This window comes from Lonchura striata, chromosome 13, assembly GCF_046129695.1.
Source record: "Lonchura striata isolate bLonStr1 chromosome 13, bLonStr1.mat, whole genome shotgun sequence".
In the NCBI taxonomy this organism is placed as follows: Eukaryota; Metazoa; Chordata; class Aves; order Passeriformes; family Estrildidae; genus Lonchura; species Lonchura striata.
The window spans coordinates 11,593,097-11,608,200 of NC_134615.1; the positions used below are offsets into that span (position 1 = coordinate 11,593,097).

The window sequence follows — 15,104 nt, forward strand, 5'->3', positions numbered from 1 at the left end:
CAGACAGTTTTCATCTCCTGCTATGTGAGCAGGCAGTGGAGATGGAGTCATTGTTGTGGTGGGAAGGGCCTTTGGTGCCTGTGAGTGTGGATGCTGCATTCTGCCAGAGAACTCACCCGAGGTACCTTGAGTTTCAGGGACAAGTGGGGGTTCTGAATACAGGAGATTCATTTGTTGCTCATTCCTTTCAAGGAAATGAGACCAGAAATTCTCGAGTATAACATGGACTGTGTGCTGGACTTATATTATACACTAGTGGAAACAATATGCCCAGTTTATTTAGAGCAATGAGCTATGTCAAGCTTAATCTGGAGATTTCTATACTTTTATAATCCAATAATTTGTTTCTGGTATTAGAAGCTTTTGTTTAAACAGAATGTGAAAGACTTTCTGTTAAGAATGTCTGCCTTCCAGTTCCTTACCTTTACAGTGTGCTAATATACTGTGATTTTGGGACTCCAAGTTCCTCTCATCTCTAGTTTACAAAGATTTCATGTATTGTATGTGCCATAACATAAGAACTTAATTTTGGTTCGTGCTTGTAGGCTACTGTTTATCACAAAGGCAAACTATACTTGCCATGATGGAGTCAGTGTTTGTTGAGTGGTTTTGTATTTACCTTCACCACAGTTTTCCAATCTCTCTTTAGTAGGACATAAGGTAGGATTTTAATTTTAGAATTATAGGAGAAACTACTTCAGACAGCATATTAAATGTCAGCAAGGTGAATATTTCATTTTCTTTGTCTCATTCTATCTTTCCTTGCCTCTAATTATTTCTTTCTTTGTTGTGTAGCATTATCTTGCATAGCAAACATAATGTTCAATATAAAATATTTTCAAACTAGTCAGCAACAAGATTCTTTTTATTGGAATTTAAAAAGCCTTTTAGGTAACTGTAATTTCAATCTTTCAGCAGTTTCACCTTATTGCTTCTGATGAATCTCCTTTGTTATGAGATAGCTGAGTAGCAAAGACCAGATTTAGATACCAGCAGTGGTCGATCCTTTGTGTGCTGTCACCATGGAAGAGTTGTTCTGTGGCATCTTTCCAGCTGGGAGGAGGAGGACTGCTCCTGCCTTCCTGCCCTGTGCTCAGCAATGCATGCAAGTTGTCAAAGCTTGCTCTTCATCCCTTCTGCTCTCAGATCTCCAGGCTGTGCTTTCCATGCTGGGGGCAGTGTTAACCACTTCCTCTTTCATTCAGATATTGAAAATCTTATAATTGTCAGACAATACAACAATCATTGTGTTAAAGCATCCTTTATACTTGCATTATACTTTAAAGATTGTGCTAGTACTAGCATAAAATTGTGATATTAGGTAAAGTGAAGCTGAAACATGATTTGAGATCTTTGATAGGGCACAGATTGAATTCTTTGGTACAAGATGGCAACTGTGCTACCTCTGCTCTGCACAGAAATGTTCCTGTGGGGAAATGTAATTAATATTCTAGAACATAGATTGATCTTTGCATCTAAAATTGTTGTTCTGCCTCTATTTTTCTGCCTAGTGATTTTTACATATGTACTGGTATAACACATGTGCTACGTGATTATATGCTTGTGTGTCATAAGATAACATCAAAATCACCAAAAGCTTCAGAGACAGGGATCTGTAACCCAAAAAATGGTTGGTTAGACTAAGCTCAGAGAGGACAATGGTAAATACCATGCTCTGCCAAATACCATGCATCAGTGAACTGTATTGTCTTCATAAATACATGGTAGGGATGAAAAAGAAACATTTCTCAGATTTGAAAAAAAAGCATAGGAAGTTCCACACTTCTGGTTTAGGGGAAAGTTAGAGCCTTCTCCCTCAGGAACTTTATTGGAGAATAAATCTGAGTTCTTTAAAAGACTCTCACTGGAAAGACGAAGTGGCAATAAGAGAAATAATTGAATTCCTTATTTTGTTTTACATAGCCAAGTTCATTACCTTTTTTTTTCCTTCTCTCTCTTTTTTCCCCTCCTCTTAGCTGTCTGAGCAGTACAGATAAAAAGAACTCTCTTTGCTGGATTTAACTTCTGTGTTGTTATGTAAAGCTTGATCAAATCCTTTCGTCTTAACAGACTTAACTGGCCAACAGCAAAAGGCTCGGGATTCTGGGATTAAGATTGTATTTGGTAAGAGGACTGGTGCATTAGTGCTTTCTTTTGAACTATACAAAGAACAAAGTAAACATCAAAAGCATTAAGCCATGAGAGCGGATTGTTGACTCAGTGTTGCTGCATGACAAGAGGTTAGAACTCAATAGCAGCAACTCTGTTATTGAGTGCTGTGCAGAAAGAAACGGTTTGACCAGCATGGTCTATTATATCCACCACCTGCCTTTGATTCTGCTGCTGGGCAAGTTGCTAAATTGAAATTTTTGGATTTTCTCTTATGTGGTCAGTTGAGAGACTGATTCCTTAGAAAGGGACACCAATGGAAACCTAGGTCTAGTATTACTCTTACTCTGTTTCCCTTCTTCCTCTTTTGTTAATAACACAACAATTGGAAATGCCGGATATAGGTTCTTCAGTGGGTTTGTTTGCAGCTTGCATTCCAGGTGATTTCCCAGTGCATTTCAGAGCTTTCCCCTTGCCAGACTTGGAGAACTTGTGCAGTCTGCTGTGGCTGTGTAGGAACATCTCATGCTCAAACTTCCTTGTCCTGCAGTTTTTGCTTCATCACCCTTCACATGTAGGGTAAAAGATCTCCCATTTTATCTTCCAGTTCTGGGTTACCAGAACTGAATGACTGGGGGTGGCTCTGGAAGTCACGAAACCTAGCACAGACATAGGAGATATTTCCCATTTCATGTTGGTGGAGAAGCTAAAATGGCAGTCAGGAATTGAGTGCAGGATCAAGCAGCAAGTCTCTCTTCTGCCATGGAGACAAGCATGTGGTTCAGAAAAACATCTGCGATCTGTGTGCTCAATAATGACATCCCAGTTCTCCCTCAACTCTTCTAGGCATAAGTAAGCTTCTAATGAATTGTTCATGAGTCCTGCTCTTGTTTTCCAGAACTTTTTTCACCTCCTTTCCATGGACCCCTTTAGAAATTTTTGCAGCTAAAACTTGTAGACCAGGAGAGCTTTCTTATCTTGACCACTCCATGTCTTTCTGAAATGAGCTGGGATTTCTCCATCTTGATCTTTTAAAAACTTCAGAAAGTTCAGCTCAGGAAGGAACTCCTGATGCAATCCTGATGTATGAAGGGGTGATTTCTTCTTGTCCCAGTATAAGCTCTTTGTAGCCCTGTGGGATACAGCTGCCTTTTGGAGTTCACAGTGAAGTGTTGAGCTTCACCTTGATACGTAACCTATTGTCCCAAATATTTGTGCAATAATGTGATTTCTCATGTCACTGTTCTCTTGAAAAGTGTGACCTAAGTATTTCTATTAATCAGAAATCTCACATCTCTTGAGATCAGACTTGTCCTGGAGCTGTCAGAGGAGCTGCCTCTTAACACTGATAGCAATCTGTTCCCTGTTTCATTTGTCAGCCAAGGGTGATGTCTTGATTATTATTCTCTCAACAGAAGACTGGAGAAGATCCAAACCTTTCTGGTGCCTTATGTGAACATGATATCCAAAGCCCTGATGAAAGTAGTGACAGAGCCTGGCCTGAATCAACAAACCCAATTTTTAATATATATTCCTAAGACAGATGTATCTAAATCCCTAGATATAAGATGTTCCCTGTTCTGGTACCAGAAAGGACAAATTATTCAGGTCATCTTCTTGCCCATTAATATTAGAAAGCCCTCCAGCAGAGTTCAAAGAACATCTTGTTGCTGAAAAAAAATCTAGCAGATCTGTAAAAAAGCTACTTGTTGCACTTTTCACATATTTACAAGCCATTATGTAATTTTTAAACCTACAGTTAAAGCGTTCTGTATTCAGCAAAACAGAAAAGTAATTCATTATATTCTTAACATTGTTATATGTTTTTCAACATTTTATTTCTGTGTGCAGTTTGTCCTTCATGTCTTCCTCCCCAGCATCTGTGGTGAAGTGGGAGCTGAGGTGTGGTTAGCAGTGCTCCAGCATGAGGAGCTGTGTTATTTTGTACTTTAATGAGAACTGATAAGCAAACAAGGAACCAATAACAAAAAATGAACTGGTGGTTTAAGGCTGTTGATCTTATGCCCAGCTCTGACAGCTTGCCTGGACCCCCAGCTGCATGTGCTTCCCCTTCCATCTGATCCCAGACATCCCAGTGATGGAGCGTGTTGGCTTCCAGGGGGATGCTTGCCTTGGCTGGGGCTGCAGCAGCAGGGGAGGCATGGGGCAGCATCCTTCCCCAATGCACCCCACAGTGGGGCTGCTGCTGTGTGAGATTACTCCCTTTCCTCTCTCTCTCCATTCAGGAAAGATTCAGTGAAGGCTTTAGTTCCTGGAGTTTTCTCTAAAATTAATAATTGGAAGAATATTTGTCAGGTTGTCAGCTCAGAGGAACAGTGGTGTGGTATGGTATGGTATGGTATGGTATTTGAGCACAAATTGTTTATAAACTTGTCAGCAAATGAAAACTTCAACAAGCATTTTAGCTAGTTTTAGCTGACCTTCTTCTAGCTTGGGAGACACTTCTTACCATACTTAGTTAATCTCTTAACTCTGATTAATTTATTGTTCTGAGTTGTGCTGTGAGTAGGTAATAAAAGGGAGTTATTTCAAATGGCATTCCTCTCACTAGTTAATGCTTTCAGTTATAATAGTTATTAATTTTCTAAAGCTTAATTTTTTTTTTTTATTTGATGTACATGAAATTCCAGTGTATTTATAGAAAAGGCATAGATTGCATCTTGGACACAGGCAAATTTTCTTTATGTTGGCACCACTGTTACTACCTGTATGGTACTATTAATGCAGGCTTGGTGCTTTGCAGAAAATGATGGTCCCTTCTCTCTCAGGTTCTTAAACAGAATGTCTATTTATCCCTGACATTGCAAATAGAGTGTTAATAATTCTACCTTAAAAGTGCTCTTGTGGTCAGCCTTGTGGGATGTTATATGGGAGCTCTGCACTTTAAGGACTTGTTGCTAATCCTATGCACTTACCATAGTTTTGCCATACATGAGTATATGCTATGTGATCACCTCAGGCTGTTGATCGCTTGCTCACTGGCTGTATTTTTTCACTTCCCAAGAGGTTTCTGCTGTATCCTTTCCTACTACTCAATATGACATGGAACAACTCTTAAAAATGTCTTTGGCCACAGGGTGACCCACTGGCAGCAGCCACCAGTATGTGACAAGCAGCAGGTCCTGCTGAGGCTGGCAGCTGATAAGCTGGTTACTGTGGGTTGGAAGGAGCAGCGAAGGACGTGGGGGTGTGGGGAGGAAGGAGCAGGGGAGAGTGCCAAGAGAAAACTGCTTAGTTTGGCAGTTAGAATAAAAGTCACCAAAGAACATGAGACTGGTAGGATTAGCAGAAGTTTTCCTGTGGTTGTGCACAGATCCAGGAAATTATAAGAAGCAGGTAGGCTGCTTGCCATGAGTGGGAGGAAAATCTTACGGCATGAGGCACTTTAAAAAAAAAATTTAAAAAAAATATAAAATTGTACAAGTGTTTCTTAACATTAGCTGTTCCAGTTGAGGGGGGTTGGTATTTGGATCAGAAGCTTTTACTTCTGGAGCTGCTGTTTCAAGTGCAGCCAGGTCAGTAGTGATGAAAGACTGTTGCCATCCAACGCTTGCCCATGGCCTGCGTGTAATGAGTTAGTGGTCTCCAGGTGTTTCCAAATGAACCTTTACAGTGTGTCTAACAGCTCCCACCCATGTTGGCAAGCAGAGCACAGAAAGGCAGTGAAAAGTGGGCTGTTAGGACACCTCAGAGGTGAGCTTTCCTCCTCATGCTGGGCTGCTGCTGTGTGGAGAGCACGTGCTCTCCTCCCCGTGTCCCGCGTGCTCCTGCACAGGGCAGGTCGCTCTCTTTAGCTGACACCCACCAGCTCCTACTGGTGCTGCCTGACAGGCTGTGATAGATGATGTGTTTTGTCTATGGTTTGAGTATATTCTGAGTTAGAATCCTCTGCATTAGGCTGGCGAGATCATAACTGCTGTAAGTAGTAGTTTCACAGTGATCTCTGTGTTCAGTTCATTCTACACAGCTGGAAAGTTGTTACATTGAGCATAAGCAAGTTGCATGTTTGGTTCAGGAGCAGAATAGCAAGGCTGAGAATGAAGCTTGGTATTTTCTGCAACCATGTCTGTCCCTTAGAATATGATAGAGAGAGAATTACAAAATATGGTACTCAGGAAAGCCTTCCAAACTTACAAGTGGTCTGTATTCTTTATGATAGCTGAAAAAAGCCAAATGTTAATAGGGAAGTGAACAAGCACCTCAAAAAAAAAAAAAAAAAAAAAAGGCAGAGTTGATCCTTAATGAATATCTTAAATATGGAAAGCTTTAAAATAATATTATGTGCATGGTATTTATAATAATATTGGTTTTCCATGTTCTTTCCATCTATCTAAGACTGGCAACTTTTCCTTCTGCCGTGGAGAAGCTAATGCTCTACCTGAGTGGTGATTTAAAAAATAATCAATTAACAATAAGAATATTCTTTTAATTTCAGCTCTGGAATAGTCATGAACTAGTTTGCTAGGAGGCAAAAAGTCACCTCTTGATAAATCTACATCTACAGATCTCTCAAGCTGCTTCTCTCGTAGCATGTGAGACCCAGACCATCAGGGTGTGTGTGGGAAGCAGAAGAATAGAAGGCCAAAAGGGTGTAGCTCAGGGAGATCTCATCAAAGGCAGGAGGGCTCTTGGGTTTCCTTTGGCATCCCAAAGGTGAGTGAGGCATCGTGGTGGGTGTTGGGCAGGAGGCTGGCCTGAGTGTCAGTGTTGGTGTCGAGGGAAGGGACCCTGTGGCAGGACTGGGAAATGGATGCCAGGGATGTGGGGCTTGTGGTTTGTCCGTGCAGCTTGAAAGGGCTGGCTCAGTGCTGGGGGCTCACTGGCTGCTGCCTGGGGCTGGGCTGGGTCGCTGTCACACAGCAAGGCAGGCTGTGCTCAGCTCTGCTCCAGCTGTGGGCACAGCTGGCAAACCTGCCCCAGCCCTGCTCCCCTGCCTCAGCACTGCTGGGGATGAGCTCAGCAGTGCCTGGGGAGGGGGTGCACCTGTGAGAGAGGAGCCCCTGTCTGTGGCACAGATAAAGCTGCATTCTGTACATGGGCAGCAGCGTAATAATGTGCTTCAACTTTGCCCCAGGACATCCACCACCAAGAACAAAGAATGAAATATGGGAACAAGTCAGGAGTTTGAAAACAATCTCTCTGGAAACATGATGAATACCAGTGGTTTCATTTATTCTGCTTGAACAAAGGTCCTTTTCTACTTTTAATTTCCCAGCAACGATTATTACCAGTTATTTTTCTTGTAGCTTTGACCACAGTTCATGGAGGTTTTATTAAACATATTTTTGAAATGTGATTCAAAATGCCATTCTTCTCTGAGTCTCTTGTGACTCTCTCTTTTCTTTTCTATTTTCTATTTTTTTTATTCATGTGAAGCTAGTGCATATTTCCAGTCAAAGATTTTGGACTAGATAACACTCTCATGCTGGTGTTCCTAGAATTATTCCAGTTTTTGCCCTTATAATTGAAAGAAGTTTTGGCCTTTGATATTTCAGAAGACAACATATATGTTTCAGATCCCTTGCCTTTACATGAAACACTGCATTCATTTTTAGCTCATTTTTAGAAACCTTCAACACTGCATTTAATAGGCAATATGTCCTGCTGCAACTCCCAAATATTCCTGATGTTGCGAGTTGTCTTGTGTTTCACTGGCCTGTGGCAGAGCCAGGCAACAGAGCTTGAGTGCTGCCTTTGCTGGGTTTTGGTAGCTTTCTGCAGGAGGTTTTGGTTTAGATGCCACGTGCATGATTCTGATAAGGCCCTTCTATCCTGATCATAGGGATTTCATGTCTTGGAGTGTGGACACATATTATGACAGGATTGAAGAGTTCTTGCATTTCTGGGACTGAGTTTAGGAGCAGTTGTTTTATACAGATGGCCTGCCTGATGGATGCAAAGTCGGACAGAAGCCTGAGCCTTGTGCTGGATAAGTTTAGCCACAACAACCCTCTGAACCTTGCAAACACTGGGGTGTGTAGATGCTGAGCTGTGGAGGCAATCTCCATCACAAGCATGTTGCTTTGCCAGTTGCTGTTCCAAATTCAAAGTGTGTATCAGGGTGATTTTTTGTGTTTCAACTCCACTTCTGCTGCAGTAGCTACAGAAACCCAAAGTTTTACCTCACCAGGCAGAACAAGTGCCCTTTGTTACCTAGACAGATTACAGGTTTTTCTAAAGTCTGCTCTTCATAAAAGCCCAGCTTGAACAGTGGAAATTCTGACTTGCCTCAGATACTGAGGAGACTTTTATAGTTTCAAGTAGCTCCAGGGTTATATTTTAAAAGTTGAATTTCATCACATGTTTCAAGTTTGGTGGAAAAAAAAGGCATGATATTTTTAGCAGAAAAAAGTCCCCCCACACCTTTTTTTCTTAACAGATGTTTCATCTCAATCATATCCAAACCTCAAAGCACAAGTAGCAGTCAACCTTATTCTCCTGTGGAGAAAGAGATAAAATGTCATTTGTTTGGAAGACAAGCTTTTTTTTGTAACCGCAACTAGTTTGTGAGTAAAAGCAAATAATAAATGCAGCACTGTGGGGTTGTGGAAATGAACCTGAAGCAACATTTCTGCTCTTGAAAGAGCTTAGAGTCCAGCTGCTCTTGTTAGATGGAAAGTCCCAACCCCCAGTCTACCAAAAAAAAAAAAAAAAAAAAAAAAAGCCAAAAAACTACCAGCAATCAGTTTTTTCTTGCTTTATAAATATGATCCAGCAATCCAGGCAGGTCCTTTCACCAATAAAATACGTCATCCAGAGTTCTCAACTTTGTACCAAAAAGGATTTAAAACTGTAAAGGTAACAGAAAGAGAGGAAAAGAATGGTAGTTGTAAACTGAAATATCCAGAAGTAAAAGAGCTGTTACCCAAGGAATTTTCAGAGGGCTCTGGAGGAGTGGGGAGCATTTCTGTGCCTGGCAGCCGGGGCTGCACTCAGGGCTCCGTGCTGGCACAGGAACTGCTGAGGGAAGCCAAGGCAGCCCTGGACTCTGTACATGAAAGATATTTTTAGGAGGGAGTTACAGTCCATCCTAAGGATGTGGAGGCATAAAGCTGAAGTGTGGTGCTGCAGACCCTGTTTTGCTGTTTCAAGGAGCCTTTGAAGAGAGTGGAGCCAATCCAGGTGTGGTAGGACATGGCTGGCAAAGGGGGATTCAGACCAACCCATTCCCTGTGCTCCTGCAGGACCCCTGGGAGCTGCCCTGTGCCAGGCTCCTGTGCCCTGCAGGGACAGCTGCCCAGCCCCTCTGGCACGTAATTATTGCTGCCCAGATTCAGGATGCTACTTCTGAGGGTAAATTCACAGTGACAGTGTCCAGGAGAATATTACAGGATATTGAGGGATAGCTCAAAGTGGGAAGCTGAATCCTGAGTTGCAGAGGCGTGGGCTCTCTGGAGCAACAGGAAGGGCTGGCTCCCCCTGAAAGGGTGTTCCAAATCATGCTGCAAACCATCTCCTTTTCTGTGTTTGAGCAGTATGTGGGCTTCCATCTGTGGCTGAGGTCCTTAGGCTGTACTAATTACCAAGAGCAGACCTTGTGTGAGATCCTGTGTGCTCTTCAGACTTCAGGTGGTTGGGTCAAGCTGCGATGAAATTTATTTCTCTGCATGTTTAGCAGTTTGTATGATGTATCATCTCAGTACCATTCCTCACCCATGCAGAAATATGAAAAGGGAAAGGGACATACATGCACATGTATATGCTGGACTACTAAGATTAATCACAAAAATGCTTTTCTCTTGTCTGTGGATCAGTCTCCATTCTCCTCGCCCTCCCCAAGGTAATAGATATGACTCTGAGGATGGGAACACTGAACTGCTACTGAATATTAACTATTAAAGAGTTGTCAGATCTGTAACAATTCATCACAGCCAAAATAATGTTGCAACATAAGTTGACAACATTGCTCTCTATAACAGGGTAATTCTGTGAGGGTCAGAGTGACACTCATCCTCATGGGAAGCAATTCTGATGAATTGAAAATTACAGTTCAGATACCTCTGAGGCCCTGTTATCACAGCAAAGGTGGTGGAAACATATTTTTCTTATTGAAGAAGTAAGTTAGATGAGAGTGAGTTACTATCAAAGACTGCATTATTAATAACATTACCTACTCAGTCTTCATTTGAATAAAGGGTTATGCAGGGGCTGGGTTCTTCATTTCCTTCTCTTGTGAATCTCAGGGGGAAAAAATCCAAAGAGCCAATGGCAAAGGAAATTTGAAATAGAAAATTCTATATGAATGTGTATGTCTGCAACTTACACTGAGAATTGATTTTTTAAAAGCAAAATTGTTAGCAGTTACTAACAAAAATCAGTGTAGGACCAGCTTTAGAGAAGAGAGGTCTTTTTTCTTTTGTTATAAGTCACAAGTGAATAGTTGATGTCCCCATCTGTCCCTGTTCAGTAACTGAATTCAACATCTCACAGGCCCATTCAGGGCCTTGGGACATAAAATACTGTAAGAAAGTAGTAAGTGGTCCATATGACACTGACAGTTTTCACTTACGGAACATTTACTCTTGTTAAATGATACAACAGATTGCTTTCTGTTCATGTGTGTTTTGATATGTCCACTGATCAAACAAAAATCTTGCTTCTACAGGAATCATCCTGAACTATTCTGACCAAAGCTTATGGAGATTCTTCCCTGCTTTCATCTTCCTTTTTTTTCTTTTTTTTTTTTTTTTTTTTTTTTTTCTTTTTTTTTTTTTTTTTTTTAAGCTAGGGGTGGGGAATGAGAAATTATCTTCTTTGATCTCCAATGAGGAAGGAAAAAAAAGGACTGTTCTGTTCAGGCTTTTGGCTAACACAACAAACAGTGTTTAAAATTTAACTTTGCTTAATTAATTAGTAATTCTGTTTAGTGCTGTCTGATCTTCATCCAAAAGGTATTTTGAAGCTTGAGAACTGAACATGAAAGTGTTTTGGGTGAAGATGGTCAAGTAAGGCATTTAATCGGGCAGTTTCTGTTGATGAAATACAGCCAGTTGGGGAACTAATTGGAAAAGGGAATCATAATCTGGCAAAATTTGGCAAACTCACTCCAGATAGAGTGTGGGAAATGTAGGTTTAGTGTTTATGCATTTATGAGTTACATCCTGGCTAGCAGAGAGATACCATATTGTCTTTTGTTATCTGCATCTTTAGTACAAAACTTTTTTGTAGGGAAATAGTAAAAAAATCCACCCACCTCTCCCCAGCATAATAGCCAAAATAGAAACCAGCCCAAAACCACCAAACCAAAAATGCCAGACCTAGATAGAAACCTGTGAATCTGCTTCAAAGTTTCTAAATACTTCTACTTAGAATTGTCAAATTATTGGGATTGGCAAAGGAACTGAACCTTTAAGGGTGGTGGTGTTGCATAGACCTGCGAGTTTGACTACATTTTATTGAGGAGAGAAACTGTTCTCTGAATTTTTGGGTGAATTTAAGTTCAGCCATTCCTTACTATCCTAGTAGTGTCTTGTCAGTTAGAACCATGCCTGAATATTTAAAACATATTTTGGTTGTCTATATTTGTTGGGCTTTGGTTTGGTTGGGTTGGGTTTTCTTTTTTTCTTCTTTTTGCAAGCCGTCACAAGGTCTGAGTCACTGCCCCTGTGCTCTGTCTCCTCCTGGTCAGGTGCTGGCAGTAGGCCTTGTGACATTGTGACTCTTTTGTTCCTCTATGGTTTGCAGTTGAGCCTTTAATTTGTGTTCTGACTGTCAACAAGAAACCATGAAATAGAACATGGGTTCCCTCCATATTTTCAGGTGAAATACCCATCCCAGATTGGTAGGAGGCACTGCTAGTACAGCTCCCTCTGAATTGGTTTTGACTTGTCGCACTGGATGTAAAATGGACAATTAATTTTCCTACAGTAAGTTTCAGAGAAGGCAGCTTGATCTTTGTTGTTTTGAAGGGTGTGTCTAATTCATCAGCTTCAGCTTTCAGTCAGGGAAGGCTAAATACGTGCTTCTGGCACTGACCCAGGATGAGCCTGTTTTTCTATGCTTGTTCTGGTGGCTGTGGAACGGGAATGTTCCTCCCTGATCCCCTTCTCCCTGTGCTCATTTGCCACTGGAGAAGAGGGCCTTTGCTCAAGCAAAGTTATCTCCATCAGGAAGATTTCAATCAAATCAGTAGAATAAAACAAAGTGTGCATAATGGGGATGATGTTTCCTAATCCATGGCCTCCAGGAGAACTTAAAAGTGAAATCTGAATGTGAATGTAATTGTTAATTAAAGGACTTCTCCTCAATTTAGACTTTCAAACATGGTTGTTATTGCTCGGGTTGTTGCACAGTCAGTGAGGAATGTCAGTTATGAATGAATGTTTATTATGTTTGCAATGAGAAAAATGTTGGCAGAACCAGATAACTCAGACATCAGAGACCCAGATAAAACAATGAAATGAATTATTTTTCTATCCCTTTGGTTCTCATAGTCTGTAAATCCTGCTGCATCTGCTAGGTCTGTAAATTGGAGGGGAAACCCTGACCCTCTTGATGTCCGTAGGAATATCACTACTGAGCCTGGCCAGCTCTTGGATGCTCAATCCCACCAGTCAAATACTGCTGCTGAAGTTCAGTTTGACTGTTCACAAGTGCTTATAACTTCCCCTCCTTGTCTTAATAGGGAATTTTTAAATTTTGCTTTTATCCTACTCCCCCACACATCTCAGGTTCTAGTGTGTGGTTTGTTGTTCTTTTCCCCATGTACAGATAATTCTGTTCCTTTGCTTCTGGTAGTAGTTTTAAGGAACTGCTGTGGAATCCAGTCTAACCAAAATGAGAGGAAGCCTAATAATACTACACTTCAAAGGTCTGGTTTCATGTGTGGCAGGTGCTGACTTTAACAGGTGGTATTTTGTCAATTCTCCAATTTTGCCTTTACTCTGGTTTCTCTCAGTAACGACCCTGATGTTATGATAGGGTTAAGGCATCACTGTAATGCCCAGTCATAATTCACCACTGTGGAATTACACAGCTTCTCCCATAGTTCTGCTTTTTGGGTTAAGGTGATGCAACAACATGTACCTTTTGGAATGGCTGTCCTCCAAAGAGGTTCTGAAGTTGTCTATTTTATCCTGAGTTCTCCTAACTGCTGTGCAAGATTTGGATTGGTAGCCTGGACTTGGACATTGATCTGAGTCGCACCCTTTGATTCTGGCCTCAAGATCCTGTTAACCCATCTGACAAAAATGCAAAGTATGGTTGAAAACTAGAGTGAAGCTGCCCTTATTTGAGAAGGCAGATCATTTGACAACGTACATGGTCCTTTGCTGGAAAGAGCCTTTGAGAAACATGGGAAGACATGCCACCTGAGTGAGGGTGAAAGTTTAAATGCTCACTTTTTCCACCTGAATGCAGCTCTATTTTGGTGTTTTATTTTTTCTCCCTTTTTGTCAGATCCAGGATAGAGGCAAGAGAAAGATATTTTTTCTGCCTGAAGTTTACTATTCTAACTTCATTCAATACACAGAGCACAGCAATTGGCTTACCTCATTTCTGGGATATTTTGTTGATTCCTAAACAGCATTTTGAATTATTGCCCCCTTTCCTTAGGAATGAAAAAAAAAAAAAAAAAACCCAAACCATGAAAAAAAAAACTTAATTTTTCTGGGATGAGTCTTAATATTTTTAAACTGGTGTTCATTCTCTTACTCTTTTCCTCCTCCACTTCAATTATGAGCAATTGGGTGGTAGTAATTAACAATTGTAGGGAGAAACATCTGCTAATACACTTAAGCCAGTCAGTTTGTTTTTCGTGAAAGAATGGTATTTCACAATTTTTCCAAGTTAATATTTTTCCTTTATTGTCTTTCCAATTTCAAATATTGTCCAGACCCATTTTAATAGTGTCTTAAGGTTATAGAAGTGAATACAAGACCATTAATAATGAACAAGAAAGGAACATAATAAAGAAAACATATGCAATATTTCAATTCATGAAACATTCTGTTAGGGAACATTGTTTTTGAGAGCATATGGTTATTCCCATGAGAGGCAATACATATACTTTTTTTTCCCTCCAGTTGTGGATTCCCACAACAAGGGTATGTTTTTCTGTCTATTTGTCTATGTAGCACGTTCTTTTTGTCAGGACTTGTTATCTGAGCAGGGAGGTAAGTAAGTATTTTTGCACAGATGATGTATTGTATGCAGACCTAATTCTGATGGCCTAGACTTTGGAAACACAAGTCTATTAATTCTCCACAGTCTTTTGAGATAACTATCTTGTCTGGTCTGGTTTAATATCATTGGCAGAGCTGAAAGGAAGTTCACATTGTGAATATATCTGAAACCTTGGCATGCGGCTCACTGGTGGATCTCTGTTTACAGGCTGCCAGTTTTAACTGTCCTGAGCAGACATTCTCATTTTATTTATAAGTAGGCTCTGCATGTGTTTGTATCCCTCACGAAATTGAGCACATGTCAATAGACAAAACTAAGTATAGCAGCAAGAGACCAAACGCTTCTCCTTCTCTTCTCAGACCAAACAGTATGTATTTTTAAATGTTCATTGTGTTTGGATGAGGCATGTGGGGATATATGCACAGACACATTATTTGATCAGTTGTAAATATTATTTTAGTATCTCCATATTGGCCTTTAAAGTTTCCTCAGATAGATTTAATTTTTCTTTGCTGAACAAAACTTGACATCAGGATGAGATCACCAGATTTCCCTATTTCATTTGAGCTCCAAAATGAGTAACTGATTTCAAAGGATAATTCCCTGAAGCAGCAAGGCCAATAAGTTCTTCAGATCAAAGGTCAGTGAAGCTCAAAGAGGATAAATTCTGGCATACAGTATTTAAACTCTCCCAAGGAGTGTACTGCAAGATGTATCCCCTCCTTCTCCAATGGTTGAACCCTTGTTTTTTGAGAAGACTGATTTGTCAGTGCACACTTTTTCCTCTGTTACATAAATTATACATTAAAGTGAAAGTTTCCTATCTGAACACACAAACTGTGCATCCAGAC

The 15,104-nt window shown here is 40.6% G+C and overlaps 1 protein-coding gene across 1 annotated transcript in view; it reads left to right on the forward strand.

The window, feature by feature from the left end:
* NKD1 (NKD inhibitor of Wnt signaling pathway 1) overlaps positions 1 to 15,104 on the forward strand; it is a 106,260-nt gene that overhangs the window by 68,198 nt on the left and 22,958 nt on the right. The window lies entirely within an intron of this gene.